Source organism: Benincasa hispida, chromosome 12 (genome assembly GCF_027475165.1).
Source record: "Benincasa hispida cultivar pf3 chromosome 12, pf3_genome.v1.1, whole genome shotgun sequence".
Lineage (NCBI taxonomy): Eukaryota > Viridiplantae > Streptophyta > Magnoliopsida > Cucurbitales > Cucurbitaceae > Benincasa > Benincasa hispida.
The window spans coordinates 85,043,394-85,068,095 of record NC_143489.1 but is presented as its reverse complement, the minus strand read 5'-3'; the positions used below and the strand labels follow the sequence as shown (position 1 = coordinate 85,068,095).

The window sequence follows — 24,702 nt, the reverse complement described above, 5'->3', positions numbered from 1 at the left end:
GTTTTCACATTGGTGAGTGGCATCTTCCTGACAGGGTGATGAGACAATTCGGTTTTCAGCGGGATGTCACATCGACTTGTAATACTGAACCCGTACTGCATGATATTGACCTATGGAGATTGGTCCGAAAAAGTTGCACATTTGGTAGTGCGATGGCACTATCGTGCAAGATTTATTGCAGTGAGGGTTTCTCTTGAACAGTTTGATACAGATGTCACTCCAGAATATATTCGTTGGTATAATAATATCACAAGGCGCTACGTCACTCGTCCGAGAGCAGTTGTGGGTCATCTGGTAAATGAATGAATATTATCTATTTTTTTTAATTTAAATTTATTTTAAATATTGTCTAATTTTTTTATAATTCACAGAGATTGAACAACAGTAGACTCCGTGAGGTTGCAAATGATCCGAACCAAGTTCTTGCTATATGTAGTGACAACCAAAGCTATATTGAGAAAATTCATTATATGTACGATATACCTATTATTCCTCCATCAGCTCCTAGACGTAGAGGACATGTTCGGGAAGATGATGAGTTTGATGAGGTTGCACATAATGTGGAAAAGTTGTCCCCTATGACGTAGACGCAGAGTCAAACTAATTATGTTAGTCCGATGATGATGATGCGAGCATTTGGTTCAGGACATTATGACTCAGAGGCTGGTCCTTCGTCTTCATATGTGCATGGACATGGTCGGGGTCATGGAGAGCATAATGAATATTTATATTATGAAACGCCTGCAGAGGTACCAGAGCAACATCAAGAAGAACCGGAGCAACCTCAAGTTCGACGTCGATAACGACAACCAGCTCGAAATCGACGACATCCACCTTGTGGGACACATTGATTTTTATAATTATTTTTATATAAATGAGATATTCAATTTACATTTTTTTTATTTTTATGAGTTATTATTATTTTTTTAATTTATTCTTTTTAGAGTTTAAATAAAATAATAAAATGTTTTTAGAAAATGTTTTTATAAAATGGAAAATTAAAAAAAAAAAAGATTTGAAAGAAGAAGGTGGAATGTGTAATAATTAAAAAGGAAAAAAAAAAAGAAAAATTTGTACGGTATTCTCGCTCTCTATCAAAATCTCGTTCTCGCTCAAAATATCGCTCTCGCTCTCTCAAACTCTCGCTCTCGCTCTCTCTCATAATCTCGCTCTCGAATTTGATTGGGAAGTTTAGTGGCAAAAAGGAGATTCATTAGCAGAAATGATTTTGCCCACGCATGAAAAATTTGTCATCGGCAGAAATTCATAATTTTCTCCCACGAATATATTTTCATCGGCAGAAATGATGTTTTGCCCACGCATGAAAAATTTGTCAGCTGAAATTATAGTTGTCAACATTTGTTGTTGTGTTGGTAGAAGAAACCGTCGACACAGCACACGATATTCTTTAGTAAAAGGCAAAAGAATAGTTCGCTTTGTGCTGAATGCCCAACTCCAATATTAATATCTGCTACAGAACACATTTTCATATATAGCAATTGGTGTACATTTCTCAAACTTTACCGGTGTGGGAAATAGAATGACGTTAGTGTCTACATCACACCACTCTAGAATTGAAATTTATTATGTAATTATCGTTAATTCATCATTTAAAAATTTTGTATATAATTATAAAAAAAATGGTCTTTGTGAGGCAACATAGTCTTGTTGGCCTAAACCATCATCATATAAATTATTGTTCGGTTATAATCAATTTAGTGAGTCCACATTTCATTATGATTACGAAACACCGATCAACAATAACAAACATAATCAAATGGTACCCACTTTTCAGATTGGCACTGATGGATTATGTTTCCTTGAAATAAAATTAGTCTAAATTCTTTCACGTTAATTAGTAGATAATGTTCATTTATATGATTTACTAGTTCTGATTAAAAAAAAATCACTTATCATGAAATGCCATAATTTGGCTCATAACCTATGAAATGTATAATACGGTTTACATTATCAAGATTTCTAATTTGCAACTTGATATCACTTCAAATGCACTTTTCATGGTCTCTTGACATACATAGTTCTCCCTTTGTAGAGTGTTGACTTTTTTTTTTATTTTGCATTTGTGATTATAACGACCCGACTTTTCAACATTTACTAACAAGACGTTACTACAAGCATGCATAAATCATAGATAAAAATTTTAACACTTTAATATATATTTAACTCTCCACCAGTTATAAAATAATTTGTTATGCTTCAATGATGTAAGGACTGTGGGGGCATTCTTGTAATCTAGCTATGAGCTATGTTATTATGGACATGACACGAGATCTTATGTTTGCATTTTGCATGTTGGATTGATAGCTATGATAATATGATTAGGATTTATGGAATGTGGCTTATTGGTTGAATGATGCATGCTAGATTAGATGGTGAATGTTAGCTTTCCTATCGAGCTATGTACATCTTAGGCTTGTGAACCTTGGAGTTCACTACTTATGACTTATTTGGTATCCTTTTGGGATAACCACCTATGCAATGATGTTTGTTCCTTCAGGATCACCATGACTGCTATGATTTGTGTTCCTTCGAGATCACCACGACTGCTATGATTTGTGTTCCTTTAGGATCACCACGATTACCATGATTTGTGGGCTTTCAAGTTCACTACTTATGCCTATGCCTATGCCTATACTTATATTTATGCCTATGTTATATTATGAACTCTTGTGATCGATAGGAAGACTAACAAGTTCAACTAGTGGGCCCAATAATGGGTAACTTATTGAGTACTATATATTCAACCTTTCCTCTTATATGTTTTTCAGGTAAGGGCAAAGATAGACCGACGAATGACAAGAAGAATCTGTAATCATACAATTGGGACCATATAGAAACTTCCACACATGTTTTCATGTTTTCATGTTTGAAAAGAGTCTTAGTATTTGAAATTATAAAACTTTATATGTTAAACATTTAAATTCTTAAAGGTTTTCTAGTTTTATCTTGTATTTTTAGAGAAACCCCTGATAGAGTAAACATGCACAAAACGAAAGCTAATAGAATTATTAAGCACCCTAACTGCATTTAATTTGAGTTACAAGCATGCTAAAACACAAGTTACAAACAAAAGGGTTTTAGAATTTACACCCTTTGTAGAAATCCTCTTGTTCCCTGCAAATCTCCACAAATTTGACCTTCAAATCTTCAGTAGACCACCAAGAGAATCTTCTCTACAATTCTCAACTTTGAAATTGTGAAACTCTGAATTAAAAAGGAATTTAGAGTGGATTGGAGAGGTTTGAGAGAAAATTTTCAGGTGAATTTTCTTTCTCAAAAATTCAAATTACATTGCTCCTAAATCTAATAATTCAAGTATTTATTTAGATTACTCATGCAACCACTAAGTAATTCAACATTTTAGCACTTAAATTGCATTATAGAAGTGGGCTAGGTGATTTAGAGAGAAATCCACTAAGAAGTTCAAAAATTGGATAGTTCCACTAACTATCCAAAATTCAATTTCAACTTTTCAATTATATTTCCTTTATAATTAAATTAGATATAATTTAAAATTCAATTTCTAAAATTGAATTTAAAAATGAAATTTTCTTTGATTTTAAATAATTAATTAATCAAATTTAATTAATTAATTAATAATAATTTAATATAAAATATGAAATTAATAAAACACCAAATTCAAACATGAATCCTATTCATGTAATCAATATTTATATCAATATTTAAATATATTGGACACTCCAAATGCGTTTAATTTCAATAAATTTAAACGTTAATTATATCGAATATAATTATCTAATCTCTAAAATTGAATTTGAACATTTCAAATCCAAACCTAATCTTTTACGAACTAGTAGAGGAACCTTATGGACCTATAAAAAGATTTGAGATTAATCGGTTAAAATCTTTAATCCGAATTAATCAATATCTGTTAACTATCGAGACATATCACTATAGCTCGATAGATGCACTCTCTTCACTGTATATATATTTCTATCCACTTGATTTAACCATGATCAGTAAGTCGATCCTTCACAGGTTGTTCATATTTACAGCTAGGTCAGTCAGCAGCCTACTTATGTTGTTGGAGTGTATTAGCAAGCAACGGAAGTAACAAGGATCAATAAGCACTCTAATTCATTAATTTTGGCAGAAACTAAAACTTGGCTCTGATACCAATTGAAGGATCTCAAAACGAGAATTCCATGAGCAGGTTTAGATCTCTCTGATTTCACAGTGATCGGAATATAAACGATATACATTCTATACTAACAGTTATGTATAATAAAACTTAACAACAACATGCTCAGAATGCGATAAAACATAGAGAAGGGGTTCATTACCAGAGGAAGACGATCTTCGATTATATATGAACCCACAACAATGGAAAACTCCACCGATCTACCAGCACCCAGCGAGTCTCTCGTCTGTTACTGCACGATCCGAATGTACACAAATAAGGATTCGAGGACAACACCACCTCCAGAAAGACCCAAGTATTCTCGACGTCATAAACCCAGAGAGTGGGCTCTGGTGAGTTTGGTAGAAGACGGAGGAGATAAAATCGTCTAGACGACAAGCGCGCACGGAAGGAACTTTGCTATCGTATTGCAGGGACGCTTATCATATAGTAAAACTACACGATCATTTAGGAAAAACTGGACGATCTTAGGAAACTGGTACACCATCGTTTAGGGAACGCGTGAACTAGACGATCGTTTAGACGAATAAGAACTATCGTATAGGCTCTCGGAGATCAATCTTTCACGGCTTCTTTAGGGCGCGGTATTTCGATTGCACGAATGAATTATATATCAATTGAAAACGATTTTCAACTTTTTATCCCGCCGGTTACTTTAACCCTCGCTGCCCACGTTCCTACGTTCAAACGTGAAATTGGTTAATTATTAAATAATTAATCAATTAATTTGTTTAATAAATATAATCATATTATATTTATATCCTATAATTTGATATCATATATCTACTATAGTATTTTTCCTATACTTGATATAAATCATATTTATATCTAATTTCCTCCAAAATAATGTATCTCATACATTTAGCCAATTATGTCATATATAATTAGCCATTCCAATTATATCATATATAATTGTACTTTCTCTTGTCAATTTGAACATTTCAAATTAACCCAAACTCTGGTTCTCGACTTTATCCAAGCTACCAGATGACCAAATGGACCTGTAGCTCGAAGCTCCAACAATATGTGAATAGCTGACTAAACTCTTTAGCCACGAGATTCACCATCCGTTAACAGTCAGTGATTCTACTAAAGACCAACAGCTGAACTCTTCTTACCATAGATATATTTTTGTGTCCATTGGATATAACAATCATGAGTACGAGGACCCTTCACAGATGCTCGTAAGTACAGCTGGGCCAATTTACTGTTTTGCCTCTTTAGTTACATCTCACTCCTTAAGTACCACTGATTCCTCTAATGAACAATACAACATAGTCCAACTATGTGTAAACACCTCTCGGACCAAGAGAAGGTGTGTGGCGCCACATTGTTCAAGCCCTGGAATCAGCCCTTAAAGGAGTCATCTATCTACTTACCCCTGCCTCGGGGAAAGAGTGAATTCCATCTTGTGTAGTTGAGTTTCCAGCTCCCAAATCAGACGTATTCCCAAAATGGTAGGTTTGTATCAGCGACTTGGCCACTTGCACCCATGCAAATCAAAGGACCGCCCTCAATGGCAAGAGTTCCCAACTCACTTAGGATTGAGGTCATGTTACCTATGGTCATCCTAGTGAAGTGAAGTCTCTGTCATGAGCGGTGTTATATAACAAGACATTAATACTTCGTGGTCAAGTATTATATAAACTCTTTGTATAGGACGCCCCCGCTCGCATGTCCCCAACACGAATATCAAAATCAGATCATCTGTGGCAAGTCACAACACTTGTGACCATTCCACAAAGCGAGCTGCGTCCGTAGCTTTACCAGGATAAGGTTTCCCTTTTTTATCCATTTACTACAAACCATTTTGGCTATCTTTTAAGACATGATCCACTTGTATGTCACCACATACATGTTTGAGTCACATACAGATAACCAGGGATTTTATGTTTATTGGTTTGTGGTAAAGCAACTAAAACAAGTAAATGAGCAAAACAACAAGATGTGAAGTAAATATCATATATTAACAATCACAAGTGTTCGTATGTATTGTTTACAAACTACAGGACACGAGAATTTAGGGCATCAACTCCAACAGCTCATACTAAAACAAGAGGGTTTCAAGTCATACTTTTGTAAAACTTCCCCACTTCTCGATTTTCAGCTATAAACTTCTCCAAATCTTGTTGTGGACCACCTCAAGATCTTCCTCACTATTCTCTTGGAGCTTTAGATTGAGTTGTGGGACTCAAAATAAGCTTAAATGAAGGGAACTTGGAGAATAGTTGACTGCAGTAACCCCACTTGAAGAACTCCTTCTTCAACACGAATTTTTCAGAAAAAATTCTATATATTGTATGCCACAATTTCACTCCAATCTTCTCAATATATTGCAGATTATGATGCAAAGAAGATGGCCGCATGAGACACAGCTCATGCTTGGAGTTAATGAGGCCAAACTTAGTTGGTTTGATGTGAGCTACTTGAAAATGTAATGGAAAAAACCAACAAATCCAATTTGTGTTTTTCTAACTTTTCCAATTTTTCCAATTGATTTCATAAATCGATTTTGAATTCTAAAATTGAAAATATTATTAATTTAAAAAAATTAATTTTCTTAAAAATTAATTAATAATTATTTAAATAATTTAAATAATTCTAATTAAATTAATATCAAATATTAAATTAATTTACACAAAACCACCTTCATATATTTAAATATTAATTCTCCAATTCTCTTTAATTCTTAAAATTAAACGTGTAATTATATCTCATATAATTACTAATTCATTTAATTCTAATTTGAACACTTCAAATTAACTTATCACGTTGCTCTAAAGCTCATCCATTTACGAGCTAGTAAGGGGACTTCGTGGACCTACAGATCATGGGCTCCAATAATCCGAGATTAATTGGCTAAACTCATTACAACGAATTAACCCTCATTCATTAGCTAATAGGTCACTCCACTAAAGTCCATAGTTGAACTCCCCTCACTATAGATATATTATGTCCACTCGATATAACCATGATTAGTAAGTTAACCCTTCATCGGTTGTCCGTAATAACGATTGGGTCAGATATCTGTTTTATCCCCGAGATTACCTCTTGTTCCTTAAGTCCCACTGATCCTCTAATGAACAATTGATTTGTGATCCAATCAACAAACTGAGTCCCTCTCGAGCCAATAAGAGGGTGGAGCCCCTTGTTCAAGATCCGAAATCAACACTTAAGGGAACAACCTCTCTACTATCCCTAAAAGTGAGTAGGAGTAAATTCCGTCTTGCACCCTATGTCCCCAGTTATCTATTCGGTCCTACCCCTGAAATGAGAGTTTATTGAGCCAGCGTTGTTGAGCCAACCCTCACCTATGAAAATCTAAGGATAATTGCGAATAAACAGGAGTTCATAGTTAGCTTAGGATTAAGGTCAAGTTACCTAGGTCATCACTTTGAAATAGTCAGTCTTAAACAGTAAAGAACGTTACAAAGTAAGAGTGACTGATTTCGTGGCCCCACTCCTCATGTCATAACATGTACGAAATAGGATCACTTCGTTTGTAGCACTTTACAATTCTTTGTAATAACTACAGAATAGGCCACATCAAATAGTGTTACAAGAATAAGGCATCCAACCTTATTCATCATACTATAGATCATTTTGACTATTTACTCGAACCTGATCCACTTTTATGTCTCCACATAAAGTTCAAGTACTTATGTAATATTCAAGGGTCTTTTTAGGTTTATTGGATTTTTAATAAGCAATACATATATTCAATAACAACTTATTGAATTTTTAGAATAAGTTCTATTGTTTACAAATCACGAGTTTTAGGACATAAAATCCAACAAATGCATGGATGGCAGATACCTGCTTGTTCATCCAACCAAGAATTCCAAATTTAAATTCCAGCTTGAATAACTCAAATTCCAGACTTTATCTCATGAAACTTCTTTTTATTAATTCTTGTTCATCCAACCAAGAATTCCATATTTAAATTCCAGCTTCAATAACTCAAATTCCATACTTTATCTCATGAAACTTTCTTCTATGAACTTATTTTAGGACATCTTAGCTAGCTTACCTTAAAATTTCAACCTCTAATTCCTCTCCATGTGCTAGAAATTTGTCAATCATTGCAACTTGTCCGAGTAGCCAAAGAATCTCGAACACTTTCAGCTCAAAACTTTTCTTCATACAGCCCTAGATTACCATATTCACTATTTAAGCTTCAAGTTGGTAGAAATTCCCTCTTCTTTAGCACGAGTGAAATGCCCAAACCGAGCTCCACAATTCAAACTTCCTTTTATAACAAGGCTGAATGATCAGATAGCTTCCTTAAGATGACATTTGGTGCAATAAACACTTACTTATGGCCTCTAATCACGCCACTTAGTCCACTAACTTAATGATTAAGTTGAATGCTTAAGTCTTCCTCCAACGCCTAGGTTGGCGTCCAAGCTAGTCTTCTTCCTCAGCCAACGCACATCTCAGCTAACGTCGCACACCCTTGTTCATCGCATCTTTAGCTTAATCCTTTAAGGCCTCCGGCCATCGCACAACTTGTGACCTCTTAGTCCTTTCCTCGGACCAAGCCTACTAATTCTTCCTAATCATCACTCCGAGCCTACCATGCGTTTACCTAGGCAGATTTAGCTGCCCGTATACCCTCTATCTTAGGCCTTTACTAGCCTCCAAATGATCGTTGACGCATACCTCCTATTAGACTTCTCCAATTTCCTCCCTTAGACCCTTGAGCCTATAAAAGATCATGTGTTCCTCCTATCTAAGTTTGTTATTTCCATCTAAGTGTTAGTTCCATTATCTCGCCTGAGAGCACAACTACTAACACTTAGGAAAATTCCTAATTCATGCATATCTCAATTTGCCTTAGCCTTTCCAATTTTTTTCTAAGTGTTGGCTGCCCTTTAATATCCGAGAGCACTCCCTTCAACACTTGAGTGATTTTTCCTCATTTCTACTTGCACACACATACTCGTTTTTTATATTATTTCAACTATTTCTAACATTATAGCTACATGCTTACAAGAATTAAAAACATGATTAGGGGGACTTAACATGATTAATTAGTAAAATAGGTTTAGGGGTCTACAATTGGTCTTCCCCTTTAAAAAATTTTGTCTTAAGCTTAATAAAGTGAACATGTGTGAAAATTTGTTTTTCATTGGCTACTCAGCTTCCCATGTGGCTTCCTTTATTCCATGGTTCCTCTATAAGACTTTAATCAATGTGATAGTTTTATTCCTTAACACCCGTTCTTTCCTATCTAGAATATGAGCTCGTTCCTCTTTGTATGATAAATTTTACTTCAATTATACTGGCTGATCATGAAGAATATGAGTAGGATCTGGTACATCCTCAACATAGATACATGAAAAACATCATGTATCTTGGATGACTCAGTAGGTAAAGCTAATCTGTAAGTTACTGGCCTGATTCATTCAACTATCTCATAAGGTCCTATATTTCTTGGGCTGAACTACCTTTCCTATCAAACCTAGGTATCCCCTTCTACTATGATAGCTTAAGAAATACTTGGTCTTTAATCTCAAATTTGAGCTCTCTTCTTCACGTCTGCATAACTTTTATGTTTGTCTTGAGTTGTTCTCAACTTTTTTCCTTATTAACTTAACACTGTACGAAGTCATCTGTACCAATTCTGGCCCTAATAATTTTCTTCCACCAACCTCAATCCAGCAAATGCGAGGAATTAATACTTTTAGAGAGATTTTCTTTTGCTTATAATGCATATTTTTTTAAAATTATCTCCGTGATGGTGGAAGCTTATCAATTATGTTGGCAACAATAAAATTATCTCTGATGTTAATCCCTTCAGATTCTTCTTCAGCCACTATCATCTGAAACTCTTCTACATGCTCTACTATAGACTTTCCATCTACCATTTAAAAGAGAAAGAAGTGACTTGCTGCATATTTTTTTGGCGCTTGTTTCTTCAGTATCATATTTGCTCTGCAAAGCTTTCCATATTTTCTTGACAAATGTGAATGTATATCATAATAATCATAAAAATGATCAATAAGGAATTTTAAAAGACAATACCAACATTTGTACTCATCTTTCTCCTACTTATCAATTTTCTCTTGGTGGAAGATCCATGCTTTCAGTATTAATCTTCTTTAGGTTTTTTTTTCACTTTCTGAGAGGACATAGGCCACTTTGAGATGATTAAGGTAGAACAATATTTTCCCTTTCCATCTCTTAAAGTGCTCTTTAAATCAAAATTACTTGTTGAGATCTACGACATTCTCATTTGGTTTCTCAATAGTAGACTCCATCTATGAATCTCCTTAAAATTGATGGAAGAATTTCAAATAATAGAAGAAAATGAAGTTAATATTGAGAAACCATAGGTTGAGGCACGAATATCTTGAGAAAACAAATACATTAAGTGTTCTTTTCTTTTCTTTCTTTCTTTCTTTTTTTTTTTTTTTTTTTGAAGTATATGTTGGGTGCAGAGTATATAAATCAACTACATGATTGAAGCCATCTACATTAGTAATGAATCCAAGATTATTCTTGAACATTAAGAGACCAATATAAACTTAAGATAATATTTTTTTTATTAGTAAATATAAAATCAAAATTGATAAATATTTGAGATAAATGTAGAAAATATATGTCATCTGTGTAGGCTCTTTTGCCACAAAGTCAAATTATCAAAGCAGAATTAAAAAATGAACTACAAAAGCTTGAACTATGGCTGTAGGAATTTCTCTACGAAGAGAAAATCCTCCAAAAATAGGCGTATGCCGGTGTATGCGACGAACACACGGTATTCTTTAGTAAAAGGCGAAAGAATAGTTCGCTCTGTGTTCACCGCCCGGCTCCGTGATTTCGACAATTCCACTGCAACGGCATTTTATACCGTCCAACGCGTGTCCCATTTTTACAACTTTGCCGATGTGGGAACTACTTGGCTTACTACTGTTAACGGGCCAACCACTTTGATGGCCCAAAACAGAATTCCACTTTCCCCTTTTATACTATTTCCTACAATTTTAAGGAAAATTGGAATAGATAGCTAAAAATATCATGTATATTTTTTTTGATACAGCTAATTACTTTATGTTAATGAATTAGTTTTATTTTCCCATTTATCTTCAAGACACATAAACTTCTTTCCTTTTTTTTTTAGTTCTTCCAAAATTTTTAAATCTCGTGATTTCATTTTGTTTAATTCATTTTTAAATTACATCTTATCTTTTTTAAGTTTGTTAGGTAGGAGCTCTTATCTATTAACATATATACTAAAATAAGCATATCCAATTATCGAATTGATTATGCAGTCTACTTGTTTATCTAGCAATTGCAAAATTTCGAATTAGAAAGAGCAACTGTAACGACCCGACCCCCTAGGACTTAAGTTAGTCCGTTACTAAATACATGCATGTATGGAACTCAAAACGACACTCGGTTATGGCGAAACAAATGCTAATTAAATAAGGTAAATTCAAAAGACTTTCATTAAATTCAAATACTAAAACAATAGTAGGGTATTCATAAATCATAAAGGATAATAAATAAGTCTGAAAAACGATTCTTCAAAGTAAGTTTTAAACATCAAAACTAGAAGTTACGAGAAACATGAAAAGAACTCTAAATTTCATGATGCGGAAGCATAAAAATTAGTCCTAGTGGCTCGATCACAAATTCCGCTTGTCCATCGCCGGTGCATCTCTACCCTCAACATCATCAAATCAAATACAACTATATGGAATCACATACCATCTCATACTAGCATTCAAGTGTCTATATGCACAACTAAATATTTAAGATCTCATACCATAACATACTTTGGTCATATTATACTATCAGTCTATCATGCTGTCATTCTACCATAACATTCATTTATCATGCTAGCATACATCTAATGCCTAGTCCGTGGGCAGTTCCAGTAGTAAAATTACTTACCTTGATATTAGGTCGAAACAAAAAACAATTGAATCTTCTTGAAATTCTTGAATCCTTAATCAAGCCTAAACATAAACCAATCTTTAAAATTAATAGTTAAGGCCAAATTCCAAACACCCAAATATTACAAAATATTTCCAGATAATCTTACTTAAGGTGTGGTCCAATTCGAATTCACCTTCCAAACCTCAAATTTTAAGCCCAAATAATTAGCAAACCAAACTCTTCTTCATCTTGAATGAAATTCTTGAATCAAACCCCTAATCATAATTTGAAATTAGGCTTACATGATTAAAGCTTGAATCAAATACATACTTCACTATCAATGTCTCAAATAAATTATCCATATGTAGCTTCGTCAAAAAAAATCCCTTCCAAATGACTTTACCAAAATTTCTCAACAACCAAAATTAAACCACAAGAGGGTAATCAAAGCATAAAACTTACCAAAACTCGCTAAAACAAACCCCAACTTCATTGAACAACACCTCAATACCTTCACAAACTTGAATCCAAAGTTGAAACACAATGAGTATCAACCAATTGATGCCAAAAGTAAATGAGTATTCAAGAATCAACCGAAAACAAACCCAAACGGCGGAAATCTTACCCAAATCGATAGATCAAGTGACGACAAAGGTGAACGACATTTGAGCAGTGGTGGATGGAGATCATGAAGAAAAAAATCGACGCAGCGGCTTTGGGTGGCGTCGGACGGGCTCACGAACGTGAGGAAGAAAAGGGGGGTGGGGTTTGACTTTTTATAAAAAAAAAAAAAAAACAATAATAATAATAAAAAAAACAAAAAAGGAAATAAATATAATTACATTTAATTCCTTTCCATTTTATACTATTAAATTCCTTTCCGTTTCAAAAGAAAATTAATTCCTACCATTAATTTCCAATTTGAATAATTTCACGCCAACAATTAAATTCCCGCACTTACACTTGAAGTCCAAAATTCCAAAAATTCCCTCCAACTAATAATAATTACTAAAATTTCAAATAATAAAGTTACTGAAATTACATTATTACTAAAAAATGTGCGGGGTGTTACATTCTTCCCTCCTCAAAGAACTTTCGTCCTCAAAAGTTCATTCTTAAAAAAAAAAACTCCGGGGGTGTTACATTCTTCCCTCCTCAAAGAACTTTCGTCCTTGAAAGTTCATTCCTGAAAAAGCTCCGGCTACTAAGCCTTCATCTCATCCTCTCACTCCCAGGTAGCCTTCTTGAACTGGTGATTCTGCCACAGGACTTTCACAAAAGCAATTTCCCTTCGGCGCAACGTCTTTACCTCTCTGGCGAGAAATTCTACAAGTTTCTCCTCGTAGCTCAAATTGTCATTCAATTGTAAAGGCTCAAAATCTACTATATGGGACGGATCTGTCACATACCTTCCTCAAAATAGAAATGTGGAAGACATTATGAACTGAAGACAGTGCTAGAGGTAATGTCAATCAGTAAGCTACAGGGCCAATTCGTTCTAAGACCTTGAAAGGTCCAATAAATCTCGGACTCAACTTTCCTTTCCTGCGAAACCTCAGAATACCTTTATAGGTGCCACTTTTAAGAACACTTTTACACCAGTCTCAAATTCTAGGTCTTTACGTCTCACATCGGCATAGCTTTTCTATCTACTCTAAGTTGTTTGCATACGAGCTCTGATTTTCTGTATTGCCTCATTCGTGATCTGCACTAGCTCAGGACCTAGCAACTTTCTCTCACCAACCTCACCCCGACATACTGGAGACTTGTAACTCTTTCCATATAAGGCCTTAAACGGAAAAGTGCCAATGGCGGTCTGATAGCTATTATTATATGTGAATTCCATTAAATGCAGGTGAGAGTCCCAACTCCCTGAAAACTCTAGTGCACAAGCGCATAACATATCTTCCAATATCTGGTTTAGACGTTCTATTTGACCATCAGTCTATGGGTGAAAATTGTACCAAAATCTAATCGAGTACCCAATGCTAACTGAAGACTCCTACAAAAAAAAACTAGATGTAAAACGAGGGTCATCGTTTGACATAGCTAAAACTAGTACTAAAAGAGGTGTAACAACCCCTCCTATAAATAACTATGAAACTTAAGATGTTGAAAATCAGCAACACTTCTACACGTCCGAGCTGAGAACTGTGAAAACGGTCATGAAGTTAAGAAAGTATTATATACTAAAAACATATATCTGAGCCTACCATGTCACAGGGAAAACTTCATATGTGCAGTGAAGAAATTGGTCATACTATATAATGCGTCATCTGAAGATACGTACAAGAACAAATCTAGTCAATTGAAAACTACTTCTACTCTAGAAGCGCCAATTGTGATGTCTTTCCTAGGGACTACATGTCTGAGAATAACTCTGTCTAATTAAGTCTCACATTCATGAGAAACTCATCATGAGGCTCTATGCTGTCATGGGCTATAAAACTTGCTTGAGCCAATCCTCATATTATTCTTTAGCCTTAAAACAATCACATATCATTAGTTAGACCCTGTTGCAGATGAGTCTAAAATTCCCTCTAAAAATGAGGTTTTGAAGTCCTTAGATGCTAAAGCATCAGTCAATTGATAACACATTTCCATAACCTCGTAATAACCATAATTGATCCTTGAAGTCATTTTTTTTAACGATAAAACCTTCTTGATTCATAAGTCTTAGCTTGGATTACTCGTACTCCCTAAAGTTAGTTAACTCATTGCCCATGCAAGATAATACATACTATCTAGTAATGCTCCAAACCCACTTTTAGTAACTTCTTACTATCAACTCAACTTTGTTGCCAAGTCTATCCCTTATACCAATGGTTATATTGGAAGATCCAACTTACTTTTATGCATATACCATTATTGTCTACCTCGAGTTGGATTATTTTCTTTTCTCAATCAACTTGATGGTCTTTCTAGTTCATGTTTCCAACTAGCACAAAATCTCAAAATCCCTTAAATCTTACTAATGCCCTCAATAATTTACTTTTTAACTAATGAAGCCTCAACATACCATGTCAATAGTTCTCAATATCTACTGCTACTAGTAACTCCATTTTAGCTTATCCCTTCTCGACCTTCTTTTTCGGCAACAGATTCTTGTGTTAAAACAAAGTTCCATACCAAATCATCTATGTAAACTATCTTTCCCTCTAATACATATTGTCCTAAAGTCCCACATGATCATTAGATATTTTTCTTTTACACCAAAACAAATACCTTGTAACCCCTCATATCCGGCCTCCAAACCATACTTAACTAGGAGTATTGAACACATTAAATTCCTTTCTCTTTCCAAAAAGTAAACTTTCTTGGATACTTCTCTCTCCTTTACATGTATCTTTAATAAAACCACTAAATTCAAGACACCTCTTTTTTTTCTCACTGTCCGATTGGAACATAATCTCGTTACTAAGTTATATTTTACTTAACTCCTCTATAAGTCTTATCTTTCTCACTGAGAATTTCCATCTTGTAGATTTCTCATTTGCCAATTTGCATACTTTTAAACTCCAAAAGACTGTTGTTTCCTCAAATTTGCGTAACTTGGATCTCCTCATCATAATAAGGTGCAGGGTTTAGTCTAGGTATACTAAAATAATCCTTCAACCTAAACAAATAACACCTTGCTTTAACCCCTTTAAGTCCAAGGTCCTGTCCAACTATTTTAGCTTCCTTTAATGACATCTACTTCGCCAGATATTCCAAAAGAACCCTTCATATCATTACACATACTTTACCTAGTCCATCAAGTCGTAGTATTACCCAAATGATTATGAATTATGAATCCTTTCTAAAATTCTTCTCGAAATGTTTTGTTCTTAATACCTCAAAACCTTCAATAAATTTATAGACTCTTTTTATTTTCCTCCTTATTCATAAAACAACTTTTAACCTTATACTTGAGTACTGACCTGTGTATTTATACTACCACCGATTGCACTGTCCAACACAAAAACATAACACTAGTCCTTGATCAATTCTTGTCTCGACAATTTTATTCATTGGCTTAAACATTTAAATACCTTCATTCCTAAATTGTCATAACTCTACATAGTTTCATCAATCTTTAGCATCTCTAAACTGAGGCATATATTTGTTCGTTCCTAACATAATTTCCATGAGATAAAATAGTACCAAGTGACCTCATAATTTACTCTATTTTACTTTTCTCCTTTTGTAGTGTCGCTTATAATAACTTCTAATAAGTCACTGACCTAGCATTAGAACATAACTGGTGCATTTAAGCTAAACTAATATTTTAATGCACAACTATCATAAAACTTGTAATTGATAAGACGTACCTGGCGATGGTGAGGAATCCGTTCATGGGCCACAGGGACAATCTAGACTTACATAGTAAGTCAGTCTACAGAACCCCAAACATGGGCTCTGATACCAATTGTAATGACCCGACCCCCTAGGACTTAAGTTAGGCCGTTACTAAATACATGCATGCATGGAACTCAAAACGACACTCGGTTAAGGAGAAACAAATGCTAATTAAATAAGGTAAGTTCAAAAGACTTTCATTAAATTCAAATACTAAAACAATAGTAGGGTACCTATAAATCATAAAGGATAATAAATAAATCTGAAAAACGATTCTTAAAAGTAAGTTTTAAACATCAAAACTAGAAGTTAAGAGAGATATGAAAAGAACTCTAAATTTCATGATGCGGAAGCGTAAAAACTAGTCCAGTGGCTCGATCACGAATTCCGCTTGTCCATCGCCAGTGCATCTCTACCCTTACCTGAAACAACCACATGAGAAAGATTGAGTATAAAATACTCAGTAAGTAACCCCACTACTAGGGTCAGGCTAGGCATCTATGTCCTCTAGATACCCACCTCTAGTGAAACTTATAAACTGCACTAGTCCTCATGGGACACATGTACACATGAAACAAAAAGGAGATTGAGTTTTATCCTACTGTAGTTAAGTATGCCCACTACCTATGGTTAATCTCAAAGGAAACACAATCTAGTGAATCTCGAATGAAACAAAAACTGGTGAATCCCGAAGGAGACACAAACTGGTGAATCCCGAAGGAAACACAAAATCTAATGGGCATCTAACTAATCAGTAAGGACACTTGCACAGTCTGAACATCATAATCATCACTGTACGAATCTATGGCTGATAACTTGTAGAAATACAAGCTTTTATACTATTTTATTTAGTTATTGTGACAAAAAGAAAGAAAAAGTTGCGTCGATAGTATACAAATTGGCTAAGAAATGAGAAAATTATGAAATGTCGTAAATACACCCACTAACACTATTGCGATGGTAGAATATAATGTTTCAGTTTCTGTTTGCATGAAATCAGTCACCGCATGCGTTCATGGCTCAAAAGCAAAATAAACAACACAGCTACGTCGCATTGCACTCATCAATCGAGAACGAAGAGATGATCAGTGCAATGACGACGCATGCGACAATCGATTAAGAGCTCTAGCGATCAACGCAATTTCAACCACATGCGGTAATAAAAAACAACACCGCATGCGGCGATAGATTGAAGATGTAAAGAGCAACGCATTTGCAGAAGATTCGGACAAATGTACAGCTTTTAGTTGTGCATTTCTAATGGATTGATTGTGTAACAGAAGGAATTTTCCATTCCGCCATTTCAGAAACTACCATAACTATACAGTGGGGACCACAAATTCAAAGAGCCAAGGCCTCGCCTATAAATAGCTTCTTCAAATTCGCTGAAAAAGTATACACATACAGATACTGGTACTAATACATACATGTATACATAGAGACGTGCATATACTGATTCTGAGAGAGAGGCTGGTCTAAAGCGACTGTCCAGAGTAGATCCGGAAGAACCATGAGACAATGGCGAGAGGTGAGTCTCCAAACAGAGAATTCTTCCAATTCCCGTAGCCGAAGCTCTGTGCGAAGGTCAATTCTATCGGGAAAGTAAGCCTGGGAGGGAAGCTTTCCTCTCCACCACTTCCACATATCGGCAAGCATAATCTCCGTTCGAGATCTGTGTCAAGACATTGACACTCTTTCTGTATTTGTTTCTAATCTCTATTTCATCATCTGTATTCATCTTCTCTAATCTTTCATTCACAACATGTATCAAATGCTTAATTTTATAATTAAATCTTATGATAATTTCCATTGTCATCTCTCTGTCCCTTTCCGTACATCCATAATCCATTTTCTCCATGATGTGTTCTTAATCCCATGGGTAAATAGCAAGAATTAAGCAAGTGAGTTAATTTGTGTTGCAAGAATTAAGCAAGTGAGTTAATTTGTGTTGCAAGAATTAAGCAAGTGAGTTAATTTGTGTTAAGGAAATAATTAAAGCAAGAAGTATTTCCATGGGTAAATAGCAAGAATTAAGCAAGTGAGTTAATTTGTGTTGCAAGAATTTAGCTAAAACGTGCTCGACGACATCTTCACCTATGAGAGCAAAAGTGAAGATGTTATTCCGCCTATCGAGAGAAGGTTAGAAGAATATGTTAATTAAAGCAAGAAGTATTTCCAGAGGTGGAAACAACCTTGCGTTCATCACGTTCACCCCTATTTTGCCATAGAGATATGGGGACGCGGCCGATCATCGAGAGGTGCACGCTAAGGGAAAGCGGAACCTTAGTTGCATCTTTAACACAATTGACAAACTTGCAATGTTTTTACCATTTACCCTTTCTTCTTCTGATTCATTCATAAAGACTTGTCATCGCATACATCGATTCTTTGTACAACTTCACAGTCAGTTCTCAATCTTAGTATCGTGTATCATGTATCTTGTATCTTGTATCATATTAGTTTAGGATTTATTTTATTAACACATTTTTACTTTCAACGCAATTTACATTTCTATATAAATCAACATTCTTTATTCATTATTAAAAACCGGTCGCATGTATCACATAAGTAACGCATTAACGAAAACAATCCCTTTGTTCAACCTCGGATCATTCTGAGAAACTTGCATTGGAATTATACTTGGTTTTAGCGCAAGGAAACTTGTCACACGCACTACTACATAGCATACTACAAGCATATCATTAACAACGCATATATTTAGACGTAGTATCGCATAAAAATATGTCTTTATCGCAAAAGAACTTAAGCGCAATTAGAGCATTCATTCATTCATCGGCGCATCAAATAGACAACATTACATGTCGTATCCTTAAAGGTTTATGGCAGCATGAGCTTGTATCATTCATATTCATCATTGTCTATATGCATAAAGATAAAGGCATCCGTTATTATGTCATCAAGTTTATGGCGCCGTTGCCGGGGACATGAGCTTGTAGCACATTATCTATCATCACAGTGCATGCATAACAAGGAATTAATTTTTATGAAAACAATGACATACATATAAACCTCAACCTCATGGCTCTACAACATACACATATACCTCAACATCATGGTTCTACAACATACATGTATACCTCAACATCATCAGATCAAATACAACCATATGGAATCACATACCATCTCATACTAGCATTCAAGTGTCTATGTGCACAACTAAATATTTAAGATCTCGTACCATAACATACTTTGGTCATATTATACTATCAGTCTATCATACTGCTATTCTGCCATAACATCATCTATCATGCTAGCATACATCTAATGCCTAGTCCGTGGGCAGTTCCAATAGTAAGATTACTTACCTTGATATTATGTCGAACCAAAAAGCAATTAAATCTTTGTGAAATTTTTGAATCCTTAATCAATCCTAAACATAAACCAATCTGTAAAATTAATAGTTAAGGCAAAATTCCAAACACCCAAATATTACAAAATATTTCCAGATAACCTTACTTAAAGTGTGGTCCAATTCGAATTCACCTTCCAAACCTCAAATTTTAAGCCCAAATAATTAGCAAACCAAACTCTTCTTCATCTTGAATAAAATTCTTGAATCAACCTCCTAATCATAATTTGAAATTAGGCTTACATGATTAAAGCTTGAATCAAATACATATTTCACTACCAATGTCTCAAATAAATTATCCATATGTAGCTTCGTCAAAAAAATCCCTTCCAAATGACTTTACCAAAATTTGTCAACAACTAAAATTAATCCACAAAAGGGTAACCAAAGCATAAAACTTACCAAAACTCGCTAAAACAAACTCCAACTTCACTGAACAATACCTCAATACCTATACAAACTTGAATCCAAAAGTGAAAGACAATGGGTATCGACCAATTGATGCCAAAAGTAAATGAGTATTCAAGAATCAACCGAAAACAAACCCAAACGGTAGAAATCTTACCCAAATCGATAAATCCAGTGACGGCAAAGGCGAACAACACTTGATTAGTGGTGGATGGAGGTCATGAAGAAAAAAACTGACGCAGCGGCTTTGGGCAGCGTCGGACGGGCTCACGAACGTGAGGAAGAAAAGGGGGGTAGGGTTTGACTTTTTATTAAAAAAATATATATATTAATAATAATAATAATAAAACAAAAAAGAAAATAAATATAATTACATTTAATTCCTTTCCGTTTTATACTATTAAATTCCTTTCCATTTCAAAAGAAAATTAATTCCTGCCATTAATTTTCAATTTGAATAATTTCAAGCCAACAATTAAATTCCTGCACTTACACTTGAAGTCTAAAATTTCAAAAATGTCCTCCAACTAATAACCATTACTGAAATTCCAAATAATAAAGTTACTGATATTACATTATTACTAAAAAATATACGGGGTGTTACAGCAACTCTTTCGCCACCAACCATCTCTCTGATTCTCATTCATCATCCTCTCTACTTTTCACTTGAGAGCAAGAACCTTCAATCGTCGTAACCTGTATGAAACACTTATATTCTACCAAACCACGTCAACGTTACTTAAACAATCTTCGTATACCAACGATCAATGCATGAATATTGCTTATTCATAACCAATTTTCCTTGATCCCATCAGAGTATTTCTACCATTTCAATGTTCAACAAAAAAGACTTACCAAAGAAAGAAGGATTTTGAGAATCTTGACGATGAGAAAATGACAGCCAAGGAGAAACTGCAAGAGAAAGAGATATGAAATACGAGAATGTCTTTAAATTACAAGACTTCATAAGAAGTTAAATAGATTGTTTTCTCTTTTTGTTGGTAATGAAGAAGGGCAGGGTAACGGGCATCACCAATCAATATTGGACACCTAGATCAAAAACATCTACTACCGAAAATCAGATTTACACAAGACTGAACTATTCATTTTAAAGAGGGAAGGGAAAGAAGAACCAAAATTCTGTAAGATGATAAATAAGTTATGCATGTGAAATTTTCATTCACAAGCCTATAATCCCATGATTTGAAATTATGTTCTTTTCAAAGGATTAAAAGTTGCGGTATGGTAGCACAGCGATCCAAGAAAAGAAACTAGGGGGCCTTGAACCCTTTGTAGATCAAGCAAATACTTTTCTTCGCATGTTTTGTACAGTTGACAACAAGACCAAAGCAAAAACGAATGTGAATGAAGCTTGAGATTATTATCGAGAAAGTGACGTGACACGCACTGAACATTAATTCTGAACAAATCTCGTCATGAGGAGATCCTTGAGCGGATGTAGATCATCCAAATTCTATTAATTAATGAATACAAAATTTACAGTAAACATACAAATAGATATGCATTCAAGGTTAAATTACAACATGCTTTTACAAAACAAAAATAGGATTCAAGAAATCTCACCTTTAAAGAACCTTTCTTCAAGTAACCCCTCGTACTAGCCACGAACAGAACTTCTTCTTCGTGGATATCTTTCTTCACACACGGACACTACCTAGCGAGAACCCTCTGTATTCTCTTTTAGGATTAAAGGATTCAAGCAGAAGTTGTGAGCTTTTCTTGAATCCTTGAAAGAGGGAAGGAGAAGGAGAGGATGAGAAGGAAGTTTTCTTCAGAGAACCTTTCTCTTTCAGAAAAACTTCTCTATGTGTGAATTCTTGGAAGAAGATGATCTCTCAACTTCTTTTATCACAAGTTAGTTATTGAGAGAATCATGGGAGAGAGTTATAACTGCTTCACTTTTATTATTTTCAAATAAATTAATAAAATCGAATATATAATAACAACTTTATTATATATACACTATATGTTATATCAAATATAACATATAGCCTATAGTTTTATATTGCATCTAATATAACATAGCCTATATATTTTATTTTCTCTCAACAATACAAACATTTAATATAAATCACATTTATATTAAATTCACTTATATGAATCTCATCCATATAAATAATATTTTGATCATATCCAAATATTTAATTCCTCTCAATATAAATCATATTTATATTTAATTATATGAATCTCATTCATGATATTTGAATCATATTAAAATTCCTGTCATATATAATGTATCAAATACATTATAATTAATTATATCATATATAATTAATCCCTCAGTTAATTTGAACACTTCATATTTATCCAAAGATTAAATCCTTGTTAAGCTACAGTGGGGACCTTATGGACCTATAGATTGAAGCTCCAATAGTACTCGGATAAATAATTAAACTCTTTAATTAAGTTACCCAACATCCGTTAACTGTTGGTCACTCTACTAAAGACCACCAGCTGCATTCTTCGCACTACAAATATATTTCTATGTCCATTGGATATAACCAATCAACAGCACAATGACCCTTCATAAATTGCTCATAACTACAGCTGGGCCGAAAAACCGTTTTTCCCCTGTAGTTACATCTAACTTCTTAAGTACCACTGATTCCTCTAATGAACAATAAGTCATAGTCCCACTATGAACAAGTCCTCTCGGGCCAAGAGAGGGTGTAACAACTATGTTCAAGACCCGGAATCAGCTCTTAAAGGAGACATTTATCTACTTGCCCTTACATCGAGAAAAGAATGAATTCCATCTTATGTAGTTGAGTTCCCAACTCCCAGTCAAACGAATCCCCTGTTGGGGTTGATGCCCTAAAGTCTCGTGTCCTGTAGTTTGTAAACAGTTTGTACGAAGGCTTGTTTTGTATAATATATGATATTTACTTCACATCTTGTATTTTGCTCAGTTGCTTGTTTTATTTGCTTTACCACAAACCAATAAACATAAAATTCCTGGTTATTTATTTGTGACTCAAGCATGTATGTGGTGACATACGTGTAGATCATGTCTTGAGTGATAACCAAAATGGTCTGTAGTATATCGATATAGGAGGGAAACCTTATCCTGGTAACGCTACGGATGTGGCTCACTTTGTGGAATGGTCACAAGTGTTGTGACTTGTCACAGATGGTCTCATTCTGATCATTCGTGTTGAGGACATGAGAGCAGAGTCGTCCTATACAAAGAGTTTGTATAAGATCTGACCACGAAGTGTTAACATCTCGTTATATAACACCGTTCATGAAAGAGACTTCACTTCACTAGGATGACCATAGGTAACATGATCTCAATCCTGGATGAGTTCGGAACTCCTGCCATTGAGGGCGGTCCTTTGATTTGTATGGGTGCGAGTGGTCAGGTCGTCGATTCAAACCTACCATTTTAGGGATTCGTCTTATTTGGGAGCTGGGAACTCAGCTACACAAGATGGAATTCACTCCTTCCCCGAGGCAAGGGTAAATAGATAGATAGCTCCCTTAAGGGCTGATTTTGGGGTTTGAACGATGTGGCGCCACACACCTTCTCTTAGCCCGAGAGGTGTTCACACATAGTTGGACTATGTTGTATTGTTCATTTGAGGAATCAGTGGTACTTAAGGAGAGATATAACTACAGGGGCAAAATGGTAATTTGGCCCAGCTGTATTTACGAGCATTTGTGATGGATCATCGTACTCATGATTGGTTATATCCCATTGACACAGAAATATATCCGTGGTAAGAAGAGTTCAATTGTTGGTCTTTAGTGGAATGCCTGACAGTTAATGAATTGTGGATCTCGTGGCTAAAGTGTTTAGTCAGCTATTCACGGACCATTGAAGCTTCGAGCCACAGGTCCATTAGGTCCCCTGGGTAACTTGGATAAAGTCAAGAATTAGTGTTTGGATTAATTTAAAATGTTCAAATTGACAAGAGGAAGTTTGATTGTATATGATATAATTGGACTAATTAATTATATATGATATAATTGGCTAAATGTATGAGATACATTATTTTGGAGGAAATGAGATATAAATATGATTTATATCAAGTAGAGGAGAAAATACTATAGTAGATATGTGATATCAGACTATAGGGTAAAAATATAATATGATTAGATTTATTATTAATTAATTGGTTAATTATATGATAATTAAGCAAAAAATCACGTTCAGACGTGCGTTAATAGGAATGCGTCGGTTATTGTAACCAATGAATTAAAATGAAATTGGTTTTCATTTTGAATCGTTCGTCTGAAAAGAAATTAGAAGAGCGCGTTGGTGAAAACATAATCAATCGCGTAATTTCGAGAGCCTATACGATAGTTGCTCTATGCCTAAACGATCGTCCATCTCGCACCTAAACGATTGCACACTAAGTCCTAAACAATCGGATAGCTTCCTTAAACGATCATATAGTGTGCCATGTTAGCTAAACGATCGTATACCTTTTCCTAAACGATTGTTCAATAAAATCTACATGATCGTGTAGTTTCTCCTAAACAATAAGCATCGTGC

General features: G+C 34.7%; 2 non-coding genes across 2 annotated transcripts; both read right to left on the bottom strand.

The window, feature by feature from the left end:
• Positions 1 to 1,334: 1,334 nt before the first annotated feature.
• LOC150032256 (U5 spliceosomal RNA) lies at positions 1,335 to 1,456 on the bottom strand. Its single transcript, XR_016525658.1, has one exon. It is a non-coding gene; the product is annotated as a U5 spliceosomal RNA (small nuclear RNA).
• A 9,423-nt stretch (positions 1,457 to 10,879) lies between these two features.
• Positions 10,880 to 10,997, bottom strand: LOC150032255 (U5 spliceosomal RNA). The gene has a single exon (XR_016525646.1). It is a non-coding gene; the product is annotated as a U5 spliceosomal RNA (small nuclear RNA).
• Between the last annotated feature and the right edge of the window lie 13,705 nt (positions 10,998 to 24,702).